Source organism: Orycteropus afer, unplaced genomic scaffold (assembly GCF_000298275.1).
Source record: "Orycteropus afer afer isolate SDZICR_OR568_19922 unplaced genomic scaffold, OryAfe1.0 scaffold00449, whole genome shotgun sequence".
In the NCBI taxonomy this organism is placed as follows: Eukaryota; Metazoa; Chordata; class Mammalia; order Tubulidentata; family Orycteropodidae; genus Orycteropus; species Orycteropus afer.
The window spans coordinates 228,312-236,754 of NW_006922036.1; positions in this window are offsets into that span (position 1 = coordinate 228,312).

Below are 8,443 nucleotides of genomic sequence, written 5' to 3' on the forward strand. Positions count from 1 at the left end.
ACTGTGCTGTGCTCCTCTATTCACTATTTGACAGCACTTATACACTCATCACCTTTCTCCTTTCCTTTGTCAGCCTCTCATATGTCCTTGTTGACCCTGGCAAACTGAGCCTGTTCTTAGGTCCCTGGAATCTGAATGAGAATGCTATCACTTTAATGTCCAAAATGGTTACCACCTGTAAACATTTAAAATGGCTGCACCCTTGGTCACTCTAAATGTCCAAAATGGCCATTGCTTGTAAATATTAAAAATGACTGCACCTTCGGTCACTTTAAATATACAAAATGGCTGCCACATGTAAACAATCAAAATGGCTTCTCCCTCCGGACAGCAGAAGGTTCACAGCTCAGGTTGTCTCCCTCCTTGATGTTTCCCATCTTAGCCATAGGTCACCAGAGCAGTTGTTCCTGCAGCCCTTGGTGACTGGGACTAATCTTTTGGTCAATTCTCAGGTCCCAAAATGACTTGGAAATATTCAGGCTGTTGGTGTCATCAGAATAGCTGACAGTCTGCAACTCTGACTGTCTCTGTACTCACTGTTTTCATTCAGGTTTTTCCACTAGTTGATGCCTAATCCACTTCTGTATAGTTCTTTACAAAGCTCAGGGTTCCAGGATTGCTTCTGTATCTCTGTCAATTGTTTTTTCTTTTCTTTGTTGAAGAGGGTCTGTATCATTGTCTACCTATTTCTTCATCTTACCAGAAGTCCAAGAAAAGATATTTGTCTAAGAAGCTCATAAAACGCCACACAAGATAGATACCAAGAGAAAAACACTAAAGCATATTATAATCAAACTTTCCAAAACCAAAGACAAAAAAAAAAAAAAAAAATTGAGAGCTACCTGGGAAAAAAGAAATACAACTTATAATAATCAAACAGTTAAGCTGAGCTCTAATTGCTCAGCAGAAACCATGCAGGAAAGAAGGCAATAGGAGGGCATATATAAAACACTGAAAGAAAAGAACTTCCAATCAAGAATCCTATATCCAAACAAATTATCCACCAAATATGAGGGTGAAATCAAGGCATTCTCAGACAAACAGAAATTAAGGGGTTTTGTGAAAGTCAAACCAACCCTACAAAAAATGTTTAAGGAAGTCTTTCCAATAGAGAACCCACAAAAGAGATCAACAAAACCAAGATACATATCTCACTAAAACCAAATCAGAAATAGAAACTCAGAATAAGACCTAAAACATTGTACCTTAAAAACCAAGAAATTCAATCAGCACACAACAACAGCAACTAACCTATCAGAGGGAATAAAACTTCTAGGTAAAGACCCTCAAATGGAGAGGAAAACAGGACAATGTCTTCACAGAATGCACTGTTTTAAAAATGTAGAGATAAGAATATACTCCAAAGTAACCACAGAGAAAAGTAACAATTCTTCTAAGCAAATCCAGAAGGAAGGAAAACATATGGGTTTAATAAGAACAAAAACAACTATAAAGAAGAAAAGGGAGAAAGCATTAGCCAACAAAATGAACTCAGCACAGAAAAGTATAAGGACAAAAGAAACACCAACAACATGATAAAAAAAACACAATAGAATGACAGCAATCAATTCATACCTATCACTAATTACACTCAATGTGAATGGACTAAATGTACCTAACAAGAGAAAGAGAGTAGCAGACTGGATAAGAAAAGAAGGCCCATCAATATGCTGCCTACAAGAATCCCACCTTAGACACAAAGATAAAAACAAATTCAGAGTTAAGGGATAGAAAAGAGTAAACAAAGCCAATGGAAACCAAAAAAAAGGCAGGAGTAGCAATATTGGTTTCTGATAAAATAGACATTAAGGTGAAAAACATCATAAGAGGTAAGATGGGACATTATATGATGTTGAAAGTGTCAATTGAAAAAGAAGATGTTACAATAATAAATATTTATGCACCCAATGAATGTCCTCCAAAATACATGAAGCAGATATTAACTGAATTAAAAGAGATAATAGACAATTCTACAATAGTAGTAGGAGATTTTAACACACCACTTTCGAGGAGGGGCAGGTCAACTGGAAAAAAACTCAACAAGATTACAAGAAGGATTCAACAGTACAATCAACCAATTAGACCTCATAGACATATACAGAGCATTTCACCCAACAAAAACACAATTCACATTCTTTTCCAGTGCACATGGATCCTTCTCCAGAATAGTCTATATACTAGGACATAAAACAAGCCTCAATAAATTCAAAAGCATTGAAAAACTCCAAAGCATCTTTTCTGACCACAATGCTATAAAACTAGAAATTAATAATAGGAAGAGCAAGGAAAAAGAATCAAACACATGCAAGCTGAACAACTCACTGCTCAAGAACTACTGAGTTACAAACAGATAAAAATTGAAATAATAAAAAAAGAAAAAAAAATCCTAGAAACCAATGAGAATGAAGATACATCATAACCAAAACCTGTGGGACACAGCAAAAGCAGTACTCAGAGGAGAGTTTATATCAATAAATGCATACATCAAAAAAGAGGAAAGAAACAAAATCAACACTCTAACTCATCAACTCCAACAACCAGAAATAGAACAACAAAAGAGGCCTACAGTATCTAGATGCAAGGAAATAATACAGATCAGAGCAGAAATAAATGAAACAGAAAAAAAAAAAAAGAGAGAAAATCAGCAAAACAAAGAGATGGTTCTTTGAAAAGATTAATAAAATCGATAAAACATTGACAAATCTAAAAAAAAAAGAAAGAAAGAGAAGATCCAAATCACAAGAATTGTAAACGAAAATGATGCCATCACAACAGATTCAAGTGAAACAGAAAAGATATTGACAGAATAATATGAAAAACTACACCAATAGATTTGAGAACCTAGAAGAAATGGACAAGTTTCTAGAATCACAAGACCTATCTAAACTATCCCACACACAGATAGAAAGCTTGAAAAAAACCACAGCAAGGGAAGAAATTAAACAAGTCAAAAAACTTCCCACAAAGAAAAGCCCTGTCCCTGATGGCTTCACTGGAGAATTCTATCAAATATTCAGAGAAGAGTTGACACCTATGCTACTCAAGCTATTCCAGAACATAGAAAAAGATGGAATACTCTCAAAGTCATTTTATGAAGCAAGCATAACACTAATACCAAAACCAGGGAAAGACACCACTAGAAAGGAAAACTACAGACCAATATCACTCACGAACATAGATGCAAAAATCTTTTTAACAAAATCCTGGCCAACAGAATCCAACAACATATCAAAAAATTAATACATCTAGACCAAGTGGGATTTATACCAGGTTTCCAAGGGTGATTCAACATCAGAAAATCAATCAATGTAATCCACCACATTAACAAAACAAAGGAAAAGAATCATATGATTATATCAATTGATGCAGAAAAGGCATTTGATAAAATCCAATATACATTCCTATGTAGAACTCTCAGCAAAATAGGTATAGATGGGAAAGACCAATGACCAACATCATTATTAATGGAGAAAGACTCAAGGCATTTTCCTTATGAATGTGAACCAGACAGGGATGCCCTCTATCACCACTTCTATTTAACATTGTATTGGAAGTCCTGGTCAGGACGATAAGGCAAGAAAGAGAAATAAAAGGCGTACAAATTGGCAAAGAGGAATTTAAACTACCTCTATTTGCAGATGATTTGATCCTATACATAGAAAACGCAAGGGACTCAATTAAAAAAAAAAAAAAAAAAAAAACTGCTGGGACTAATAGAGAGGTTCAGCAAAGTGGTAGGATACAAGATTCACATACAAAAAATCAGTTGGATTTCTCTACAGCAGCTAGTAGTCCTCTGAAAAAAATAAGGGAAACAATACCATTTGCTATAGCTACAAAAAAGATCAAATATCTAGGAATAAACCTCACCAGAGATACAAAAGAACTATACAGAGAAAACTATAACACTCTGCTACAAGAGACAAGGACACTATGTAAATGGAAGAACCTACCTTGTTCATGGATAGGTAGACTAAACATTGTGAAAATATCAATACTACCAAAAGCAGTCTATATATTTAATGCAATCTCAATCCAAATTCCAATAATTTTTTTTTTATTGAAAGGACATGGAAAAACTAATTACTAATTTCATATGGAAAGGAAAAAGACCTCAAATAAGCAAAGAACTTCTCAAGAAGAAAAACGAAGTGGGAGGTCTCACACTCCCAGATCTTAAGAATTACTATATAGCCACAGTAGTCAAAACAGCATGGTATTGGGACAATGATAGACAGATAGACCAATGGAACAGAATCGAAAGTCCAGATAGAGACCCATCCATCTATGGACAACTGATCTTTGACAAAGGTCCAAAACCCATTAAATGGGGAAGAGACAGCCTCTTTAACAAATGGTGCTGGCAAAACTGCATATCCACCTGTAGAAAAATGAAACAAGACCCATACCTCAATTCATACACAAAAACAAACTCAAGCTGGATCAAAGACTTAAGTGTAAAACTCAAAACTATAAAATACATCAAAGATAAAAGGGGGGTGAATCTAGGAACCCTAATTTACAGCATAAGTAGACTGTCAAGCACAACCCAGAATGTGCAGGAGATAGAAGAGAAACTAGATGACTGGAACCTTTAAAAAATTAAATTCTTGTGCACATTGAAAGATTTTGTCAAAAGGGTAAAAAGAGAACCTAGAGATTGGGAGAAAATATTTGCCTATGACATATCTGATAAAGGATTTATCTCCAAAATCTATAGAAAACTTCAGCATCTCGACACCTAAAAGACAAAAAACCCAATTCACAAATGGGCAAAAGACATGAACAGACACTTCACCAAAGAAGATATACAGGCAGCCAACAAACACATGAGAAATTGCTCATGATCATTAATCATTAGAGAGAAGCAAATCAAAACAATAAGGTGATATCATCTCACCCCAGCAATAATAACAAATTTCAACAGGTCAAAAAGTAACAAATGCTATCGAAGTTGTGGAGAGATTGGAACTCTTGTACACTGCTGGTGGTTCTCTAAAATGGTACAACCATTATGGCAAACGGTATGGTGCTTCCTTAAAAAACTGAAAATAGAAGTACCATTTGACCCAGCAATTCCATTACTAGGAATATATCTTAAAGTGATGAGAAATGGCACATGAACAGACTTATGTACACCTATGTTCATCGCAGCGCAATTCACCATAGCAAAGAGATAGAAACACCCTATATGCCCATCAACAGATGAGTGGATAACCAAATTATGGTATATCCACACAATGCAATACTATGCCACATTAAAGAAAAATGAGGGATACGTAAATCATCTCACAACGTGGATGAACCTGGAGGACATTATGCTGAGTGAAATAAGTCGATCGCAGAAGGACAAGTATTGTATGAGCCCGTTATTGTAAAAAGACAGAGAAGAGTTTGCTTGGGAAAGGGAACTCACCTAGTAGGTTACCTGCATGGGGAGGGAAGGGGAGGGATTAATTTCAGGCAAGTTGGGGCCTACATGCTGACATGGGTAGGGGAAACAAAATACAGGAAGGTTATATGACCACCAGGATAACATTAGGAAATGGGAGGACACTGAATTGTGCAATAAGAGATAGATGGCAGATGCTAATACCAACCGATGTGTCAACAATACCGCATTGCCATTAACACCAAACACTAGGCTATACAGATAAACACATAAACACCTAAGATGATCAGATGGGGGTCAGTGAACAGAAGTATATTCTGGACCAAGGATAGATTCAGCTGAAGCCAATCTTGCACAGACAGCAGTGATACGAAATACCTGCAGTCCTTACAGAAACAATAGAAGACAGACACAGAGTAATCCTTCACAGATAACCAGACACTATGGGAGAGAGATCCAATAGATCTACTGCCTCAGGACCATAGTACTGGGAGACACCAGACTCAATTGGCACAAAAAAATACATAAAAGCCTTGCTCTACATCTTACATTGGTGAATAATGACTGGGGTCTTAAAAACTTTCAAGCAGCCATCTAAGATGCACCTAACAGTCCCCTAGCATTGGAAGTGAAGAAGAATGCAAAAAAAAAAAAAAAAAAAAAAAGGGGGGGGGTGGCATGTGGAAGCAATCATCCCTAGGACACAGTAGTCCTCAAGACCAGAAGAACTGGATGGTGCCCAGCTACCAGTGCCAACCACTCAGGAAAGGATCAAATCTGGAGATCCTGGATAGAGTGTGAGGGAAAAAGTGGAACAAAATCCAAAAACTCAATAGTGGCCAGAATTACTGGCCAGATGAAATCGGGTGAGACTACCAATACTATGGCCCTGGAATACATTCTGTGCCTGGAATAAAACTCACCCGCAGGAGCAGGATCTCAGCCCAATAAATAACAAGATGTACACGCAGACCACTCAACCCAAGATAACACACCCACATACTCTTGGTAATACATCTCTTAGAGCAATAGACCATGGGACACCAAAAGACCAACATTCAAACTGAGAAAATGCAGGACAAGCAGGAGTGCATAAATATGAGGGCCGCAAGGGGAGGGTTATAGGGTAGGGAGGGGAGAAGACTGGATTAGAGTTGGCGATGGTGAATGGGAAATGAAACTAAATATATGTGTTACATCATTACGTTGAATGTAAAACAAGTTCTTAAAATTAAAAAAATTAAAAAAAAAAAATAAAGACTAAGGTCAACATTCAACTTTACTAGTCGTGACTACTGTATTCTCTAGGATGTATTTCTACTCCCACCTGATGACCTCACCTCAAAACAAAGAAAGAAAATATATGCAATCAAATAAAATAATTTCATTTTACCATTATCAACTCTACCTGCTTCAAACGCAGATACTCTACCTTCTCTCTTGTTGTGATAGCAAATGGGTCCCTGACAATATCTAAAATCATCTCTCTTCTTAGGCCATTTTCACTTTCTCAAAGACTTCCAAAAACTAAACTCACTGATGTTGAGTCAGATCTGCCTCATAGAGACCTCTTGGGTTTCTGAGTCTGTATCATTATGGAAGAAGATTGCTCAACCTTTCTTCAGAGGCATGGCTGGTGGGTTTGAACTGCCAGCCTTCTGGTTAGCAGTCAAATGCCTTAAGCACTATGCCACCAGAGCACCTGTAATAATCCTCCTTCTCTCCTGCATCACCCCATATGCATTAATATTGCCTATCTTTAAAAAATACAACTTCATTTGACAAAACTTCCATTCTCACCATTATGCCCTTTCTGTATCTTATTCTTTATCTACCTCTCCACAGAAATGTCTTTTATCAAGGCCACCTAAGATGATACCGAATGTCTATGCTCAGTTCTCATTTATGAGACTTTTTAGCATCATTGCAAGAGATCGACTATGAGCTCCTTCTTGAAATTCTTTCTTCTCCTGGTTCTTGAAGCTGTACACTCATGTGGATTTCCTCTCACCTCAGTGACAGATCCTTCTTGGTCTCCTTTAGTCTCTCATCCAGTGTCAAATTTCTAAATGCTACAGAACTCTGAAGCTTTGTCCTCAGCCTTCTCACTGCCATTTTCTCTATACAACATTCTCCATAATTGGCTTCATCCAGCCCCTTTGATTGAAGTGTCATCTTTAGTCTGCTAACCCCCAGATTTATAACTCCAGCCTCAATTTGCACCTTGAGCCAGTTTCCAAGTGTCAAATCGTTTGGATGTTTAATACCTTAAATTAGCTTAGTCTAACATTAACTTCTACACCTACCCTAATAGTTGCCCCTTCCCATGCTCTCCCAGTCAGGAAATGCTATGTTCTTCAGTTCCTCAGACCAAAAAAACAAGGTCTTTGAGGCTTTTCTTTCTTTCACCATTCACATCCAAATCACACATATATCCTAATGGTCTACATCTAAAACATAACACAAATCACTAATCCCTGTCTTCACTGTTATATCCTGTACCAAGCCATCAGCACCACTTATCTGGACTAGTACCACAGGTTCCTATTTCCAATCTTGCTCCTCTGTAGTCCATTTTTCACACTCAGCCAGAGCCATCATCCTAAATTGTAAACCAGAGAGTAACACCTTCCCACTGAAAGCCTTCCAGTCACTTAACAATGTCATTAGAGTAAAATCAAACTCCTTACTATAGTCCAAAAGCCCTGAATTTGTGTGCCACTGTCTACTTGTCCAAAACTATTCCCTGTCTCTCACATTTTTGCTCATCATTTACCAGCCTTTTCTACCCTCCAGAGCTACCAAGCTCAGTCCATCTTCCTTTTCCTGCACACTATGCTTGGAATGCTTCTCAACAAGGTCTTCGAGTGACTGTTTCCTTCACAAACATCATCTTCAGAAAGATCTTCCTAGGCAATCTGGGTTAAAGTGGCCTCTCTCCCCAATCAATTTCTATCATATCATAAACTTTTATTTTCTTCATAGAACTTATCAGTTCCGCAAACTATCTGATATACATATATATATATACATATATATATACATATATAT